Here is a 21,397-nt window from a genome sequence, read left to right on the forward strand (position 1 = left end):
AGATGCTAAATAACTGCATAATCTTTCTTTCTTGCAGCCCTATATATGAAAAACATGATCAAGGCATGTTTTTCACTATGGTGAATGGATCCAATACAAGGCAAATTGGGAACTAAGAGGGAAGGTGGGTGGAGATCTTTGTGGATTAAGGTACCAGGGTAGGCAGTTGAAGAAGATAGTACAAGTGGATTTGAGATAATTAAGTGCATTTTTGGACAGAAAAGAGATTGTGAAATATTGTACCAAAGTAGGGTTAATGTCTGAAATAGGTTGGTCCTTTGTGGTCTAATGGCCTTTCTGTGTTTAATGTGTCAGCCATGGCTCAGTTGGTAGTATTCTCACTTCTAAGTCAGAAGGTTGTGGATTCAAAGTCCCACTCTGGGGTTTGAGCACAAAAATCTAGGCTGACACTCCAGTGCAGCATTGAGGGAGTACTGCACTATCAGATGTATTATCTTTTGGATTAGACATTAATCAGATCGACACAAAAGATCCCACGGCATTATTTTGAAGAAGAGCAGGGGAGTTATCCCTGGTGTCCTGGCCAATATTTATCCCTCAATCAACATCATATAAACAGATTATCTGGTCATTATCACATGTTGTTTGTGAGAGCTTCATGTGCACTAACTGACTGCTGCATTTCCTACATTACAATAGTGGCTACACTTCAAAAGTACTTCATTGTTTGTAAAGTGCTTTGGGATGTCCTTTTCTTTTGGGCCTCCTTATCTCGAGAGACAATGGATACGCGCCTGGAGGTGGTCAGTGGTTTGTGAAGCAGCGCCTGGAGTGGCTATAAAGGCCAATTCTGGAGTGACAGGCTCTTCCACAGGTGCTGCAGAGAAATTTGTTTGTTGGGGCTGTTGCACAGTTGGCTCTCCCCTTGCGCCTCTGTCTTTTTTCCTGCCAACTACTAAGTCTCTTCGACTCGCCACAATTTAGCCCTGTCTTTATGGCTGCCCGCCAGCTCTGGCGAATGCTGGCAACTGACTCCCACCACTTGTGATCAATGTCACACGATTTCATGTCGCGTTTGCAGACGTCTTTATAACGGAGACATGGACGGCCGGTGGGTCTGATACCAGTGGCGAGCTCGCTGTACAATGTGTCTTTGGGGATCCTGCCATCTTCCATGCGGCTCACATGGCCAAGCCATCTCAAGCGCCGCTGACTCAGTAGTGTGTATAAGCTGGGGATGTTGGCCGCTTCAAGGACTTCTGTGTTGGAGATATAGTCCTGCCACCTGATGCCAAGGATGCCAAGGATGTCCTGTGGTCATGAAAGGCACTAAAGAATGCAAGCCTTTTTTATATTCCAAACAAGCCTTCAGTTCTTAATGTTGTTAAATTTCCCTTGAACTGAAAGAACTGCACTTCATCTGTCAGAGATTAACTTCTCCGGTGACCCCAGAGACAGACATTGTTACGTAGATATTTATGCTGTAACTGAATGTAAAAGATTCTTAGTTGCTCCTGCCCTACACCCACCTCAGTGACAGCTGAAACACACTTCCATCAAAGGCATTGGCGGATTTTCCATTCATCAAACACTACACATCAATAATATTGCGCGATAACAGCAACTTTGCATTCAATAACAACATATTAATGCAGGAAGAGAAATCAAATTAGTCCCTGTATGTGTATAAACATACATTCTTGGTGTGCAGACCTAGAAAGCACTCAAGTCTGGGACTCAAATTAACCCTACATTAACCCTACTTTGGCACAATATTTCACAATCTCTTTTCTGTCCTAAAATGCACTTAATTATCTCAAATCCATTGATACTATTTCAACTGCCTACCCTAGTACCTTATTCCACAAAGATCTCCATCCACCTTCCTTCTTAGTTCCCAATTTGCCTTCTTTTGGATCCGTTCACCATCGTGAACAACATGCCTTGATCATGTCTTTCATATATAGGACTACAAGAAAGAAAGATTATGCATTTATTTAGCATCTTATCTCATTCCCCAGTTGTCCACATGTCTTCTTCTTCTTAGGCAGTCCCTCCAGAACGAGGATGACTTTCTTCCACTCCAAGGTTGTGGCTCCTTAGATGGCTGAATAGTCCAATTCTCGATCCGCACACTCTGCCACAGATGGGGCAGGAGGTGTTTGATGAGGCGAGTGAATGGGATGCTCGAAATTCTGAACTCTGCTTCCGCTGTTTGCACTTGGTCACTGCCTGGGCATGTCGAAGTTGCTCAAACAGGCTGGCACCTTCGTGGATGCTTCTTCTCCATTTTGGGCGGTCTCGGGCAAGAGATTCCCACAAATCAGTGGAGATGTCCCATTTTTTCACAGAGGCTTTGAGGACATCCTTGTAGTGCTTCCTCTGCCCTCCTGTTAACCTCTTGCCATGACGGAACCCGGAGTAGAAAGCTTGCTTTGGGAGTCTTGTGTCAGGTATGCAGATGATGTGGCCTGCCCAACGTAACTGACTAGGCATGACCAGTGCCTCGATACGGAGGGGTGTTGGCCTGAGGGAGGACATTGATATTGGAGTGCCTGTCCTGGCATTGAATTTGCAGGATCTTGCACAGACACCGCTGGTGATATCTCTCCAGGGCTTTGAGATGCCTGCTGTACAGTGTCCATGTTTCTGACGCATAGAGGAGGGCAGGTAACATTGCAGCCCTGTAGACCATGAGCTGGGTGCCAGATTTGACGTCTTTGTCATCAAACATTCTTTTACTCAGACTACTGAAGGCTGCGCTGGCACACTGGAGGCGATGCTCAGTTTGAATGTCCAAATGTACTTTGCAACTAGTGGGCGATGTGGTAGGTTAGAACATATTGGAGCTGCCCTGATCTCTTTGTGAATGTATGTATTGTCTTGTACTATGACAAGAAGGCTACTAGTTCAAGAGCTATGCTGAGTTAGCTCCTCATGACATAGGTGGTTGTTAGGGTGCTAGAAGTGGTGTTAACAACTCAGAGATAGTGAGGGAAAGAATCTGCTCGAGTTATGTCCAGTGATTTCTGCTGGAAATTGGCTTGCCAGGTCATATGAAGACCTTCAATGGTTAAATAGCTGCCAATAATTATAGTTTAGATTCTGACTCATCTGAATGTCAGCTTCATTGGGTAGGACTCCTGACAGAAGAGTCTGAAGGTTGTATGCAAGCCTCACTCCAGCTTCTTAGGATATTTTCCTGACTTTATGTTACAGGAGAAGCGTCTTGTCGAATGGGAAAGTATAACTTGTTCACAACTTGGTTTCTGACCATTTGAAATAATGGAAGGTTGAGTACCAGCTGTGTCTGAATTTAGGCTATTTGGTAGGTGAGGCTGCTGTGAAGGGTATTGTTACAGCCACATGGTGAGGGGTGTGAGTGGTCCCCACTGTTCAACTCTCAACAGACCGCAGTAAGTGCTTTTGTTACTAGGGTTTGAACCCCTCTGTGTCTTATTCATCAAATAGACAGTGAGAGGGTTTTTTTGTAGGTTTAAAATAGATTAATTATTTATTGAGTAATACGCATTATCCCAAAATTGTCACAAACGCACCCACTCATGCATTCATTCAAAAACCATTGGCAAGTGCACCGCCTAGGTTGCAATAATTGTTGATCAAAATTCAAGGATATGATTGCGATGTTCGCTACAAGCCAGGCAACTTGATGGTCACTTCCATCACCTGAAGAATGCAGATGTTTCATTGAATCTGCAAGTTGATTCACTAGATGCAGAAGTCGAAAATGTGTTACAAATTGATTTGATGAATTTTGGGCAACACAAATGTCAACAATTGCAAGAACGTGGCAACATAGGAACAGGAGTAGGCCATTCAGCCCATCGAAACTGCCATGCCATTCAATATGATCATGGCTGATCATCCACGTCAATGCCTTTTTCACACACTATCCTCATATCCCCTTATGTCATTTGTATGCCTCAAACATGTGCTGATGATCTGCTTGCCATATGAATGGTACATCCTTTCTCAATACCGCCCTGAGCAACAATGCCTTTTGAGAAAATTTGAGAATGTATGGTGCGAGGAAGTTAAACAATCCCAGACAACACAGTAGATCCTCCCTGTGCTGTGGAGTAGGCATGGAGTGTATGTCCTCCAATTTGCCAGGATCCAGACGAATACCATCGCTCGAAAATATCGAACTTAAAAAGTTAATGTGACGCACATTCACCTCGCGTTTTCGACTATTGAAGTCAAGGCCTACATTATGTGCTGCCTGCATTAAAAGGTGTATCTACATAGAAATCTGTCAATCTCTGCTTTAAACTTACTCAATGACTGAGCTTCCACAGCCCTCTATGGTAGAGAATTCCAAAGATTCACAACCCTCTGAGTAAGAAATTTCTCTTCATCTCTGTCCTAAGTGGCTTCCCCCTTATTTTGAAATTGTGTTCCCTGGTTCTAGATTCCCCAACCAGGGGAAACATCTTAGTTGCATCTACCCTGTCTATTCCTTTAAGTATTTTGTCGGTTTCAATGAGATCACCTCTCATTCTTCGAAACTCTAGAGAATTCAAGCCCAGTTTCCCCAAACTCTTTTCATAAGACAGTCCCACCATCCCAGGAACAAGTCTGGTGAACCTTTGTTGCACTCCCTCTATGGCAATAACATCCTTCCTAAGGTAAGGGGACCAAACTGCACACAGTACTCCAAGTGCAGTCTAACCAAGGTTCTATACAATCGAAGCAAGACGTCACTACTCCTGTACTCAAATCCTCTTGCAGTAAAGGCTAACATAACATTAGCCTTCCTAACTGCTTGCTGCACCTGCATGTTAGTTTACAGTGACTTATTGACAAGGACACCCAGGTCCCTTTGTACATCAACACTTTCTAATCTCTTATCATTTAAGAAATACTCAGCACATCTATTCAGCCTACCAAAGTGGATAATCTCACATTTTATTCCATCTACCACATTCTTGCCCACTCACTAAGTCTGTCCAAATCCCCTTGAAGCCATTTTGCATCTTCCTCACAACACACATTCCCACCTAGTTTTGTGTCATCTGTGAACTTCGAAATACTATATTTGGTCCCCACATCCAAATCATTGATATATATTGTGAACAGCTGGGGCCCAAGCATTGCTTCCTGCGATACCCCACTAATCACAGCCTACCAATGTGAGAATGATCCATTTATTCCTACTCTCTGCCTGTTAACCAATCCTTAATCCATGCCAGTATATTACCTCCTATCTCATGTGCTTTAATTTTGCTAACCAATCTCCTGTGGGAGACTTCATCAAAAGCCTTCTGAAAATCCAAGTATACCACGTCCGCCGACTCCCCTTTATCAATTCTGTTAGTAACATCCTCAAAAAACTCCAACAGGTTCGTCAAACATGATTTCCTACTTAATAAATGCATGTTGACTATGCCCAATCAGATCATTATTATCCAAGTGTCCATTTATCACGTCCTTTAGAATAGATTCTAGCATTTTCCCAACGACTGATGTAAGGCTAACAGATCTGTAATTCCATGTTTTCTCTCTCCCTCCCTTCTTAAATGGTGGGGTGACATTTGCGACCTTCCAATCTGCGGGAATCGTTCCAGAATCTATAGAATTTTGGAAGATGATCACCAATGCATCCACTATCTCCATAGTAACCTCGCTCAACACTCTGAGACATAGAATATCAGGTCCTGGAAGCTTATCAACCTTCAGCCACATTAATTTCTCCAATACAACCTTCTAACTAATACTAATTTTCTTCAATTCCTCATTCCCGCTAATCCTTGGATCGCTAATTCTGGGAGATTTCTTGTATCTTCCTCAGTGAAGACAGACACAAAGTAATCATCTAGCTTCTCAATCATTTCTCTATTCCCCATCATAAATTCTCCTGACTGCCTGTAATGAATCCACATTTGCCTTAGCCAAATGTTTAATTTTTATGTACCAGGAGAAGCTTTTACAGTCCATTTTTATATTTTTGCTAGTTTACATTCATATTCTAGTCTCCCTTTCTTTATCAGTTTCTTCATCCTACTTCACTGCATTCTAAAATCCTCCCAATCCTCAGGTTTACTGCTATTTCAGGCAACTTTAGAGGTCTTTTCTTTTAATCTTAAACAATCCTTAACTTCCTTTGTTATCTATGGTTGCCTTTACTTTTGGGGTTTTTGTGCCTTGAAAGAATGTATAGTTGCTGTAAACTATTTAATATTTCTATAAAGACTATCCATTGCCTATGTACTGTCATACCTTTTAATGTATTTCCCCAATCCACCTCAGCCAATATACTCCTCATACCTTCATAATTTCCTTTGTTCAAATTTAACACCCAGGCTTCAGATTGAACTACCTCACTTTCAGACATAATGTAAAATTCTATCATATTATGGTCACTCATCCCTAAAGTTCTTTTACAACAAGATTATTAATGAGCCCTTTCTCATTACATAAAACTAGATCTAAAATAGCCTGTTCACTGGTCGATTTCTCAACATACTGCTCTAAAAAGCCATCACTAACACACCCAGAAACTCATTCTTCACAGCATTAGTGCTCATTAGCTTTACCCAGTCTATATGCAGATTGAAGTCACCCATGATTACTGTATTACCTATGCCACATGCTTCTCTAATCTCCTGATTAATACCATGCCCCACACTACCACTATTGTTTGGCAGCCGATAAACAACTCCTACCAATGTTTGCTGCCCCTTGCTGTTTCTTAGCTCCACCAAAACAGATTCCACATTTTGATCTTCCGATTTGAGATCCTCCCTTACTAATGTACTGATCCCATCCCTTATTATCAGCGCAACACCACTTCCTTTTCCTTTTGGCATGTCCTTGGTAAATGTCGAATATCCTTAAATATTCAGTTCCCAGTCTTGGTTACCCTGTAGCCACGTTTCCGTTATGGCAATTAGATCATACCTATCCACCTCTATTTGTGTCTTTAAATCATCTACCTTGTTGCAAATGCTGCGTGCATTCAGGTAGAGTGCCCTTAACCTTGTCTTCTTGACACTGTTCTGCATTCTTAGCCTAGTTGATGCTCGCCTTTGTTTCATCTGTCTTCTACTGTCACTTCCTACTTTTCTACCTCGTGTTACCAGCTTTACCTCATTCCAATTTGAGCTATCCTTCAGGTTCCCATCCCTCTGACAAGTTAGTTTAAACCCTCCCCAACAGCACTAGTAAATCTGCCTGCAAGGATATTAGTTCCAGTCCTGTTAAGGTGTAGCCTGTCCATCTTGTACAGATCCCTCCTGCCCCAGAACTGGTCCCAATGCCTCAGAAATGATTCCCACCCTCCAACACCAATTCTTCAGCCATGTGTTCAATCGATCAATCCTCCTATTCCTATGCTCACTGGCACGTGGCGCTGGCAGTAATCCTGAGATTACTGCTCTGGAGGTCTTGTTTTAATTTCCCTCCTAACTAGCTAAAATGTGCTTTCAAGACCACATCCCTCTTCCTACCTATGTCATTGGTACCAATGTGGACCACGACCTTTGGCTGTTCATCCTTCACCAGAAGGATGTCCTGCAGCCGCTCCATGACATCCTTGACCCTGGTACCAGGGAGGCAACATACCATCCTGGAGTCACATTTACTGCTGCAGAAATGCATGTCTGATCCCCTGACTATTGAATTCCCCATCACTATTGCTCATCCACTCTTTGTTCTCCCTTCCTGTGCAGCTGAACTACCCGTGGTGCCACAGACCTTGCTCTGGCTGCACTTCCTTGAGGAACCATCACTCTCACCAGTATCCAAAATGGAAACCCGATTAACAAGCAAAATAGACTCAGGGGACTCCTGCACTGCCTGCCTGGTTCTCTTAGACTACCTGGCATAAAGGCCTGCTCGGATCTGCAAAAAAAAAATCCTGACCCGAGCCCGACAGAACCACATCTGACCTGAGCTCGACCCAGCCCGAGTCCTTCCATTTTTTTCCCACACCCGACCATCAGTTAACTTACCTTCCTTTTTACACTTTCTTTCTGATCTGCACAAGCTTAAAATAACTGTAGCAAAACCACCTTTCTAGTCCAAAAATTAAATTAACAGTGGAGCCACTTACCTGTGATAGAGTGTGTCCGACCCTGCCTGACCCAAGCCCAAAAGCCGGACCCGAAAGTGTAACCCGACCTGATCCAAACCTGACACGTCATCGGGTCCTGTTGGGTTCGGGTCAGGTAGCAAGCCTTTAGCCTGGCATTCACCCATTCCCTCTCTGCCTGCATGCTCTTAACCCGTAGTGTGACCACCTCCCGAAGCATGCTATCTACGTAGTCCTGACTCGTGGATGCACAATAATGACTCCAGCCACCGCTCGAGTTCCGAAACCCAGAGCTCAAGCTTCTGCAGTCAGTGACACTTCCTGCAGATGTGTTCATCAAGGACATGTGGTGTGTCCATGATTTCCCACATACCACAGGATGTACATTCCACTTGGCCAAGCTGGCCTGCCAAAATGTAACTTGAGAAACCTTTTATTACAATGAGAAGTAAAATAACTTACCAGTTACTCACCAATCAACTTCTTCCCTTGTACCAAAGAGAGAGGCAGCTACTGGAGGAGGGCGGAAGGGAGGAGCCCCTCCCTCACACACCAGACCCCCACTTTACACCCTGTGCACTCAATTTTATTGTCTTCATTTATATTTTACCTCCTCACCAAACTCCCTCAATTACCAAACTCCCTTCTTAACACTCTGTGCCCTCCAGCAGCACTCAATGCAGACAAGCAGCACTGAAAGTCCCCTCAATTTATACCCTGATAACAATGCTGTGACAGCTCTGCTAGAGGTCTGCTGCAGCTCAGAAACCAGTTTAAGCTGGCTACCTAATTAATTAGCTACAGCTACTGTAAGACTGTTAGTATACCCCTGTTTAAAACTTCAAGAAACCTAGCCTACCTCTTAACTGAAACAGGAATTTCAATTAATTGCTAGATGTAAACAAAACCAAAACTAGACTTGAGAGATTAACCCTTAAAATTCACTCACTTACCAAACTCCCTTCTTCACACTCAGTGTAGACATCCAAAGACCCAGTATTCCAGGCACTATGGAAAACCATAATCAACAGTTGACCTGATGCAATACAAAAAGTCCCCGAAACCTTCAGAATATTTTGGGCCTACAAGATGAATTCAGAATATCCAGAGGCGTAATATTCAAGGGTAGACAGGTACTCATGCTTGTGTCACTCCGAACAGACATTCTGGCGCCATTCCACCATGCTCACATGGGCTTTGAGCGCAGTAGACATCTGGTGAGAGAAACCGTATACTGATCAGGGAGCAGCAGTGATATAGAGAAAAGTGTGAGAATGTGCAAGGCATGTCAGGCACACCAGCCCAGCCAGCACAAGGAGCCATTGATACCTCATGAGATTCCAACACACATGTGGACTAGAATTGCTACAGACCTATTTAGTGTCCGTAGTGACGATTTTCTACTAGTGATGAACTATTTTTCTAAGTTTCCGATAATTCGACAACTACACGATACATCGAGTGCAGCCATTACCAGTACACTGAGTGCCATTTTCAGTATGCTTGGGACGCCACAAAAAATTGTCTTGGACAACAGTCCTCAGTACATGAGCAAGTCATTTCAGGACATGTGTGTGAAATGGGGCATTGACCACACGACATCATCACCATACTATCCTTGATCAAATGACCTGGCAGACAGTATGGGTCGTATTGTTAAGCCCTTGATCATTAAATGCCGGGAAATGAAGCAGGATTTCCAGGTCGCAATGCTACATCAAATGACAACACAATTCAGTACAAGTTTACCCTCATTTTCTGAGCTCATGTTTGGCAGGCAAGTTCAAATGACTCTTGCAAGCCACCACCTATCCAAGTTTACAGTTGTATGATACGAGTTACTAGAAAAACAGGGGAGGATGAAGGATTTGCATGACTGGCGTGCAGGTAAAGAATTGCCAAGAATGACTATAGGACAAAAAATTTGGGTTCTACATCCGACAGAAGGAATCTCGTCTCCAGCTGAAATAGCTAAGGTTTGTCAAAAACCGAGAGCATATGAAGTAGTAACACCAAATGGAGCATCGTTACCAATATCCAATTAAGCAACACCCAGCAGTACCATCGCAAATGGAACACATTCAAAGGTGAGACCTGAACATGGCACTATGGAATATCATGGTGAAGACAATCAATGCAATGTCGTTGCACAATAAAGCAACACACTGACGAATCAAGACCACTGTGATAACAGTCAGAGATCTCAAAGAAGTTTCACTGTGACCAGATCGGGTCATATCAGCAAACCACCTTTACACTTCAAAGACTTGTAAACTCATAAAGTTGTGAACTCAATGCACAAAAGTTTTACAGTAATGTAAATAGTGTTCTGACAACCTTGTTATTATCTGTTTATTTGTGTGTAATCTCAACTTTAGAAAAAATGGGGCTATTGTAGTATGTCTTTAAGTGGGTGTGTCCATAATCTGTATATATCATCAGACAGGAAATGATATCATCTGCCACATGCCACCATTTTTTGATTTAGAGATACAGCACTGAAACAGGCCCTTCGGCCCACCGAGTCTGTGCCAACCATTAACCACCCATTTATACTAATGCTACACTAATCCCATATTCCTACCACATCCTCACCTGTCCCTATATTCCCCTACCACCTACCTATACTAGGGGCAATTTATAATGGCCAATTTACCTATCAACCTGCAAGTCTTTTGGCTGTGGGAGGAAACCGGAGCACCCGGAGGAAACCCACGCAGACACAGGGAGAACTTGCAAACTCCACACAGGCAGTACCCAGAATTGAACCCGGGTCACTGGAGCTGTGAGGCTGCGGTGCTAACCACTGCGCCACTGTGCCGCCATTGTTGGAATGTTTGGAATGTGTTAGTTGCCCAAGCCAGACGTACTAGTGGGAACTCTCCACCAATGTGTGTATACTACTGTAATCTTTGAATAAAGAACTCGGAGTTTAGTTTACCAATCCTACCTGAGTGATTGGTGAGTTTGTGTTTGAGGGATAGAAGGAAACACAACCGTTAACATTAAAATATGAAATATGAACACCCCAATTGAAAGAATTACACAAGATTTCAGGTTTTAAGACTTTTATTATAGCAACTAAAGTAAAAGAAATCCCCATCATCTAAATAGTACTTTGTAAATTGCTGATACCCCAAATTACAAAGAAAGGTATTTAATTATTGGAGATGGACTACAGTGTCATAGAGTCGTAGAGAGATACAGCACTGAAACAGGCCCTTCGGCCCACCGAGTCTGTGCCGACCAACAACCACCCATTTATACTAATCCTACATTAAACCCAAATTTCTTACCACATCCCCACCATTCTCCTACCACCTACCTACACTAGGGGCAATTTACAATGGCCAATATACCTATCAACCTGCAATTCTTTGGCTGTGAGAGGAAACCGGAGCACCAGTGGAAACCCACGCGGTCACAGGGAGAACTTGCAAACTCTGCACAGGCAATACCCAAAACCGAACCCGGGTCGCTGGAACTGTGAGGCTGCGGTGCTAACCACTGCACCACTGTGCCGCCCATAAATGCAATTGTAACAGTAGTAACCAGTGGTTCAAGAAGGCAGCTCACCAACACCTTCTCCAGGGCAATTCAGGATGGGCAAGAAATGCCAGTGATGCCCACATCCTATGAAAGAATAAAAAAACAAAGTCCAGCATTTATAACACTGAAATACTACTTTTTTTAATTTATGAAAAAACTGACTACTGTACAACAATGTTGTAAATGGTCCTGTATAGTTTTGAAAAAATAATTTTCAGTTATTCAAATTGGGTTACTCACAGATGGTCGACTAGACACTGATTAAAATGGTTTTTTGCTACATTAATAAAACTTCAGCAGGTTATGAGAATATTTTTGATGCATTTGTTTTCTAATTATGTTATAAAACGCTGCTTGATTGGTTCTTGGAAGATTTTATATTCGGCAAAATACAAATGAGTTTGAGCAGAAACATGAGTGAAAAAAAAACTTCTGAAAACTAGCACAATTTTGATTGCAATTTGCGCCAAAGCCTGTTCACCATCTACAAGGCACAAGTCAGGAGTGTGATGGAATACTCTCCACTTGCCTGGATGGGTGCAGCTCCAAAAACACTCAAGAAGCTCGACACCATCCAGGACAAAGCAGCCCATTTGATTGGCACCCCAACCACAAACATTCACTCCCTCAACCACCGATGCACAGTGGCAGCAGTGTGTACCATCTACAAGATGCACTGCAGCAACTCACCAAGGCTCCTTAGACAGCACCTTCCAAACCCATGACCTCTACCAACTAGAAGGACAAGAGCAGCTAATGCATGGGAACGCCACCGCCTGCAAGTTCCCCTCCAAGTCACACACCATCCTGACCTGGAACTATGTCGCCATTCCTTCACTTTTGCTGGGTCAATATCTTGGAACTCCCTTCCTAACAGCACTGTGGATGTACCTACCCAACATGAACTGCAGTGGTTCAAGAAGGCAGTTCACCACCACCTTCTCAAGGGCATTAGGGATGGGCAATAAATGCTGGCATAGCCAGCAATGCCCACATCCATGAATGAATAAAAAAAATTGCCATCAGAGAACACCTGATGTGCAATTCCTTAAATAGATTATCTCAGTTCCTACAGATGTCAGATCAGATATGGAATGCTGCCATGATTTTCAAACAGCTGCGCAGGCACCCTGCCAACTAGTGGGAGAGTGAGCCAAAAAACATAACTCCTCGTCATGCACTGCTTCTGATACTTATTGCAATGGGAATTGTTAAGGCAGGGAGAAAGAGGAGGCAAAGAGCAAGAGGGAGGTAACAATAAGGAGAAGGGAAGAAGAAACATCAGCGAGGGATGGAGGATGAAAGGAGGAGGGAAAATGTGAGATAAGAAGACAGGATGTAAGCATGGAGAATGAGAGTGTGAGACAGAAAGTGAGAGAGGTGAAAGAGAAATGGAATGAGATCGAGAGGGAGAAGGATGAAGGATATGGAAGTGAAGATGGAGAGCGAAAATGAAGACAGGAGAATGAGTAAAAGAAAAATAAGGGAGAAGGAGAATTAAATAGAAGATAAAACAGAGCTAGGTAGTGGGAAAATATAAGTGAGAGAAAAAAAACAGAGGCATGAAGGTAAGAGATGAGAGAGGGAGGCAATGAGAGTGGATACATAGAAAGGGTGACTAAAAGAGCTGGAGAAAGGGAGAATAAAAAGAGAGGAAAGAAACAGAATTCAAGTTAACACTATTAAAGATCTTTTTCTACCAAAGGAGTGGAAGTGAAATTTGAGGGACGGGATGGATGAAGAGAAACTGACTGCTGAGCACATACCACTTGAATGGCACCTCCTGTTGGTTGATCACAGGGTGGCACAGTGGCGCAGTGGTTAGCACCACAGCCTCACAGCTCCAGGGACCCGGGTCCAATTCTGGGTACTGCCTGTGTGGAGTTTGCAAGTTCTCCCTGTGACCGCGTGGGTTTTCGCCGGGTGCTCCGGTGTCCTTCCACTGCCACAGACTTACAGGTGATAGGTAAATTGACCATTATAAATTGCCCCTAGTGTAGGTAGGTGGTGGGGAATATGGGATTACTGTAGGGTTAGTATAAATGGGTTATTCTTGGTCAACACAGAATCGGTGGGCCAAAGGGCCTGTTTCAATGCTATATCTCTAAATAAAAAATAAATACACAGATAGTAATCACATAGATATTTGTGGCAAACACCAATCTACCTTTGCAATCAATTGGACCTTTAGAGTGAAAGATGAAAAATACTTCTTTTAAAGGAGCAATATTTGGTTCTGAATTGGTTTGAAGTTTATAAAGACAAATAGAACAGAGATAGCCCACAGAGCATAGCGATTTCTATACTTCTATATCCAAGAAAATAGTCACCTGTGGAAAACAACCATTCGGTTTGAACAGTGCAGATTTAGGGATAGGCACATATTCTGAAATTTCATTTGATGCTTTTGGAGTTGAGGAGAAATTTTGCAGTACTTTCCCTCAGGAGAATAAATAAATGGGATAGATTGTGCATGGTGTGGAAGAAGTTTGATGAGACAGAAGTTTTTATGGTTTCTTTATGGCAAAACATGTTATGGGAATATTGGAAAGGTCTTTGATTGTAAGTCAAAATAAATTAAATAAATTATCTACCTCACCAGTGAAGTCACATTTGGAATATTCCATGCTATTTCAGGTATTCTACCTTCAAAATGCATTGGCGAGGATACAGAGAGGGCAAGGATGACTTCAGGCCAAAGGGTCTAAATTATGAGCAGAGATTCAGAATGTTGAACTTGTTTTCATTGTAAAAAGGAAGTTTGAAGAAGAACATGAACCAGCAGAGGGCTATCAATGATGTGAGCCACTTCATTGAGTTAGACAATGAGCACAGAACTATAGGAGACCAAAACTGAGTATAAATTAAAGTATACACTCAGCAAGTCTGCAGCACTGGTGCATAGTCTTGATAGATTGGAGTGTGTGTTGCTTCATTGGCCCTACAGTGTTGGAGCACTTAAGTCTGGCCTATCCAAAGAGAATCCATGCCACAACCAAATCCTTGCCGAATTTACCCAGGCAAGGGTTTATTTTTCCTCAGCAGCGTAGTGTTTTTGTGGAAGACTCTCAGTAAAAGGAATTGAGATGGAGGTGATTGACTCATTTTAAAAGGGCTAGATAAAAAACCTGGTTGTGTTGGTTTTGGAGGCTATAGGATAAATATATGGGGAACAATGATCTTGGCTGTCGTGCTGACATGAAAACTTGGGATCACTAGGAACATGAGTATGCCATTCAGTCCCTCGGGGCTTCTCCGTCTTTCAATTAGGTTATGGCTGTCTGTGAAAGACAATAGGCTAGCATTGTGTAGTATTGTGTAATGTATAGTGTGGCATTGTGGGCGGCACAGTGGCGCAGTGGTTAGCACTGCAGCCTCACAGCTCCAGCGACCCGGGTTCAATTCTGGTTACTGTCTGTGTGGAGTTTGCAAGTTCTCCCTGTGTCTGCGTGGGTTTCCTCCGGGTGCTCCGGTTTCCTCCCACAGACAAAAGACTTGCAGGTTGATAGGTAAATTGGTCATTATAAATTGCCCCTAGTATAGGTAGGTGGTAGGGGAATATAGGGACAGGTGAGGATGTGGTAGGAATATGGGATTAGCGTAGGATTAGTATAAATGGGTGGTTAATGGTCGGCACAGACTCGGTGGGCCAAAGGGCCTGTTTCAGTGCTGTATCTCTCTATAAAAGATTAAGGGCAGGATTTTCCCCACGGGCTTCACAATGGCTGTCATGGCCAAATGTGGGTCAGAAACTTGCACTATGTGGGGAACAATTCCCAGCTGTGACTTTGCCAATTAATGGCCAGAGGGCAGGCTCCTCTTCCAATTAAAGATGGCGGGTGGGCTCTCGAAGCTGGAAGGCCAATAGGAGGTCCTCTAGCACTGAAGAAACAGCAAGCTGCCTTTACAGGTAAGTGAGGGAGAGAGCACACCAAGATGGAGGTGCCCTCCCTCCAACTTAGTGAACTTTAAATTAAAAAATGACCTCAGATGCTGGGCCAACATAGTGGAGGGGGGTTTGTTCTACACCTGAAGCCAAGCAGGGAAGGAAGACCACTAAGTCTGCCGAGATTGCTGGCAAACCACGTCCCCCTCCAACCCCAGTCCCTGTAGGGAGGCCGCCTCCAGGCAGCTACACTGTTCCCTGATGCATGGGGTCCTGGAGGCTAACTGGAAAATTCCAGTTGGCCTCTGACAATAGGCCTTAACCGGCCTTCAACAAGGTCAGTTGGCTACCCGTCACTTGCAGACAGGCAGGCCTGCTGCCCCGCCCACTCCCCATCCTGCCTCCGGGAAAATGGCCCAGGAGCAGGATGGAGTGGGGGAACTGGCACATCAGCTGGCAGGGTAAATTTACACACCTGATGCCTCGATGCTCACCCCCAAGAGTATTATAGGGAGAGTCCATGATGATAGATTGTACAAAAGCTACGCATGGATTTTATAGATTGAATGTTCTTTCTTATTCCAGTTTATGTTTTGTGTTTGTGAAACAGTGAGCGATTGAGAAGAAAAATTGTTTGAATATAAACAAAGTATGTGATAAGAAGTGACATTGTGCTGTTATTGTAAGAGCAGATGATGACAAATTATATTGACAAAGTGATTATATCAAAATAAAATGCCCCAGATTATGTCATAAGGGTGACAATCTGATACAGAAAAGTGGGGGAGGAAGGATTAGAGATGGTGCTCAAATGCAAAATCAGAGGTAGGTTCTGTGGAGGCTTTTGAAGGAGTGGAGAGAAGTAGCAAGGTGGATAGAGGGTGAGGAGTGGAGAGAAGTAGCAAGGTGGAGGGAGTTGGAGGAGTGGAGAGAAGTAGCAAGGTGGAGGGAGTTGGAGGAGTGGAGGGAAGTAGCAAGGTGGATGGAGGGGGAGGAGTGGAGAGAAGTAGCAAGGTAGAGGGAGTTGGAGGAGTGGAGAGAGGTAGCAATGTGGAGGGGATTGGAGAGATTGTTCATGAGTGTGGGACCAAAATGGATAAAAGTTCTGCAGATGAAAGTGAAGCAGACAGAAGGGCAATCCAAAGGAAACTAGAGATAGAAGAGTGGATAGCTGTTGTGAGAGCACTCGGTTGGATGAGGTTGAAGAGGTTGGGAAGGGCAATGTCATGAAGGGATCTTAGATGTGGGCAAGGATTATGAAACCAATAAGTAGGAGATATAGGGAGATCATGAAAGTTGGAAAGCACAGGGGTAACAGAGGAATGGAGATTAGTGCAGGGCAGTGGGATAATTTTTGGATTGTGCTAGCAATGAACTGAATCAAACATGAATGGTCACATTGGATGAGTTCAGCTGTGAAGGCATTAAAGACATAAGATACTACCTCATGGCTCAAGTAAAGGAAAGAAGAGGTGAGGAGATGGCAGAAGCAACCAAGAGGATGCTCTCAGTCTTTGAGACAAAGAAATTGATAAGCACTTGCATTGGTATTTTGGGTTAATACAGGGGGAACAAAGGAAGGGCCTGAAGGAGAAGCTGTGTTGTGAAGAAAAGTCTGGGGTTTTCCTTACCCGCTCAAATTGTGGTGTAGTGAGGATTTGGATGAGGAAATGGAGATAGATTATTGCTTTAGTTGATCTAACCAGCTGATGAATGATGAGGCCAATCATACACTGGATGTGTTCCAGTCCTCAGTATTCAACTTTTCGGGCAATGTGGTTGGGAGGTGATGAGGAACATGAAGAGGGCAAAAGTATTGAATGCAGACACAAGGCAGTTGTTGAGCAGGCTGACTGCAGCACATCTATCAAGATGGGTGGAGGGTTTTGGAAAGGGAGCTCTATTGAAAGAGTGGTCAGTAATTGTAAAGACCTTAAAGGAAAGAATGAAGTGAAGGGTTTGTCAAAGGGTTTATATGAAGTGTGATCATAGAAATTCTATTGTCTGCCATGTAATGAAGGCTTTAAAGGGATTCCATATGAACTTATTGAACATTCGTGTATCATTTTGCACAGCTCGATTTCATACAATTTGAGATGTTTACCTCAATTACAACATAACAAACTCTATCAAGGTGATCAGCTTACTAATGATTGACAGATGGACCTCTTTCTTCTAAACTTCAATTCAAAATAATTGAATACATGGAGCACTGTAGCTTTAAGTTGAAATGTAACCTGCAGACAGATGTAGTTCATAGATAATCGAAATGTGCAATGAATTTAAATACACAATCCTATATAATCCTAAATCCTAGAAATGAAGTCACCCCTTTCATTACACTATTCATGCTCCAATCTCCTAAATGCTTTACAGCTGTTTTCTATTTCTCTCTTCAGAGCAGCCTTACGGACACTTATTTAGGCCACCTGGGTTGCCATGACATCTTTCTCTCCTGCTGAGAATTATAGCTAAAAGATGTTCGCAAGGACACTGAGTTCCTGTGTAAATCGCACCATTTGTTGTTGAAGTACTGAGGCTATTGCCATGGGAATGGGAGAGTTCTCGATTCTTTGTTTTGTTTTCCAACTTTCTCCCCTTTTTGTTCCTCCTCCCCTGTTGCTGACTGCTACTGAGTTTAGGTTCCAAACAAACTGGCACCCCTCCAGTAATTCGTTCAAATAGCCGGTGCTGTTGTGTCAGTGAGCACCATCAAGCTATTCAATTCTGGAGGGCATCACTATAGAGCCTCGTCACATCTTCACCCAATCACCCGAGTTTCCAACACTGGAGGGGAATCAGAAAGTGGAACCTGCGCTCATTTTTCAGTCACTAGCCCAAAGTGCTTGTGCCAGTCTTTTTCTTCAGTTTGCATCAACAACTAATAACTACTCGGGGGTTGAGGGGTAGGGTGTAAAAGGACATTGATAATCATTCTGAGAACAAATTGTATGCATTAGTAATAATACTAAGACATTTCACAGTCCAAGTGTATGTATAAAGGTGGTATTGACATTCCGCAGCCCTCTGTGGAGCAGCTAAGAAAACATCCAGGAAATGAGCTTCTGCTTTGGCCGCAATTGACAATCTGGGCATAAGTTGTGCCCAACATTGCCTTGGTTTTGGGAAGTTTTTCCTCCAATTTATGCTCAAACTTATTTACATATCGATGAACACAAAATCTGCTCTGAACCTACCTGCACAATCAGGCAGCATTTTCTAAAGTAATTTATATTGCTGAAAACAGAGGCACTTTGTTGAAGCTTTTTGTCTTGCACTCATCAGGACAATTCGCAAGCATACCAATGTAAGGGGAATCAACAAACTTATACTGTATGAGAAGAGGTATTTGCTGAGTTTGAACCCCTCTACTCCCATTCAGACCTGCCACCATTCTGTGAATCAGTACTCATTGAACTTATGAACTCAGCAATTTGCACAGTTGAGTTCAGTTTTAACGACACCATGTATGCCCAAGTAGATGATGTTGCCATGGGATCCTCTCTAGGCCCAGCTCTCTCAAACATCTTAAAGGCAAACTACTGCAGATGCTGGAAATCTGAAATAAAAACAAGAAATGCTGGAAATACTCAGCAGGTCTGGCAGCATCTGTGGAGAGAGAAGCAGAGTTTACATTTCAGGTCAGTGATCCTTCATCAGAACTGACAAATATTAGAAATGTAAAAGGTTTTAAGAAAGTAAAGCGGGGGTGGGGCAAGAGATAACAAAGGAGGTGGTGTTGATAGGACAGGGTCACAGAGAATAACTGACCAGAAGGTCAGTTGGTATGTTAATGGTGTGCTGAAAGACAAAGCGTTAGTACAGAGAGGGTATGAATTGACTGCAAAGCACAAAGCACTCCAAGCACAAACATTAAAAAAAACAGAACAGTGGGTAAGCACAGTCGAAACAAACTAAACAAACAAAAAAAACTAAAATAAAATAACCAAATAAAAAAGGAAAAAGAAAAAAAGAAAAAATAACTAAACATAAAAAGGGAGGCCCGTCATACTTTGAAATTATTGAATTCAATGTTCAGTCCGTCAGGCTGTAGTGTGCCTAATCGGTAGATGAGATGATGTTCCTCGAGCTTACGTTGATGTTCGCTGGAACACTGCAGCAATCCTAGAACAGAGATGTGAGCATGAGAGCAGGGGAGAGTGTTGAAATGGCCAGCAACCAGAAGCTTGGGGTCATGCTTACGGACTGAGCGGAGGTGTTCCGCAAAGCGGTCAACCAATCTGCGTTTGGTCTCCCCAATGTAGAGGAGACCACATTGTGAGCAGCGAATACAGTATACTAAATTGAAAGAAGTACAAGTAAATCGCTGTTTCAGCTGAAAGGAGTGTTTGAAGTCTTGGATAGTGAGAAGAGAGGAGGTAAATGGGCAGGTATTTCACCTCCTGCGATTGTAGGGGAAGGTGCCGTGGGAAGGGGATGAGGTGGTGGGGGTAATGGAGGAGTGGATGAGGGGACGAGGGTGTCGCGGAGGGAATGATCCCTTCAGAATGCTGACAGGGGAAGGCAGGCGAAGATTAGTTTGGTAGTGGCATCACGCTGGGTGTGGCAGAAATGACGGAGGATGATCCTTTGGTATGGAGGCTGATGGGGTGGAAAGTGAGGACAAGGGGAACCCTGTCGTGGTTCTGGGAGGGACGGGTAGGGGTGAGGGTAGAGGTGGGGGAAATGGACTGGACACGGTTGAGGGCCCTGTCAACCACAGTGGGGGGCATCCTCGGTTGAGGAAAAAGGAAGACATATTAGAAGCACTGTCGTGGAAGTTAGCATCATCAGAGCAGATGCATCTCCCAACCAGCCCGTGCTTGCAACATGCAAAACACAGTCTCCATCATTAGATGTGATTCCGCGTTTGGATGGCATTTGCTAAATAATCCTCAGTGAGCTAAGGAACCCTCACAACATTTAAGAAGTATTTAGATGAGCACTTGAAATGCCATAGATAGGCTTGATGGCCGGCATGGACCCGGTGGGCCGAAGGGCCTGTTTCTGTGCTGTATAACTCTCTCTAATTATGCAGACAACCAATTTAAAATTGTCAGTCGGGCTTGCAGTTTGGCGCATTTGCATGTACTGGAAGCTACATATATTAATACACAGGGCCCTGTTCTTTGCAGACAGAAAGAACATGTATACACTCTGCTTCTCTTTCCACAGATGCTGCCAGACCTGCTGAGTGAATCCAGCATTTCTTGTTTTTGTTTCAGATTTCCAGCATCCGCAGTATTTTGCTTTTATTTATGTATACACATTGCGCCTGCTTCAGCTAAACAAAATAAGTGACTGCCATTCGCTGGTTCATTCCTCAGGGCAATGCCTTGACCAATCGCAGTCAAGCTGTCTGGTTTAAATTTCAAACAAAGCTTGGCAGTTAACTGTCGGTCATCATAAACTGGTGTATTCTCCATGGCAACGCCTCTACCAATCAGAGTCCACTTGCCAACCAATCAGCACTCTGTTCTCATACAGTATAAATTTGTTACTTCTCTTACGTTGGTTATTCTTGCAAATTGTCCTGATAAGTGTAAGATGAAATACTTCGACAAAATGTCTCTCTTTTCAGCAATACTTAAGTTCTGTACTACCAAGTGAATGTTAGTAATTTATATATTTTTAAATTTTACTTTGAGAATATTCCTTGATATATTTAGGAGTGGTAGCTTGGTGCAGTTTAATCAATACAGCTGAAAATTGGTTTATCACAAAAATGAGCGTTTTCAATCACAGTATCAATCCACCACCTGTGAGTAACCTGATTTTAAATCACTGAAGATGGCTTTTAAAAAATATACAGAACCATTAGCTAGTGACATTGAGGTACACTTGTCAGTTTCTTAGTCAATGAAAAAAATACATTCAAAATCTTTTAAAACGTTCCCATTAGGGTCCTTGCACTCAAAAGCATCAGCTCATTCTTAGAGCCTCCTTAA

Source organism: Heterodontus francisci, chromosome 5, assembly GCF_036365525.1.
Source record: "Heterodontus francisci isolate sHetFra1 chromosome 5, sHetFra1.hap1, whole genome shotgun sequence".
Classification (NCBI taxonomy): domain Eukaryota; kingdom Metazoa; phylum Chordata; class Chondrichthyes; order Heterodontiformes; family Heterodontidae; genus Heterodontus; species Heterodontus francisci.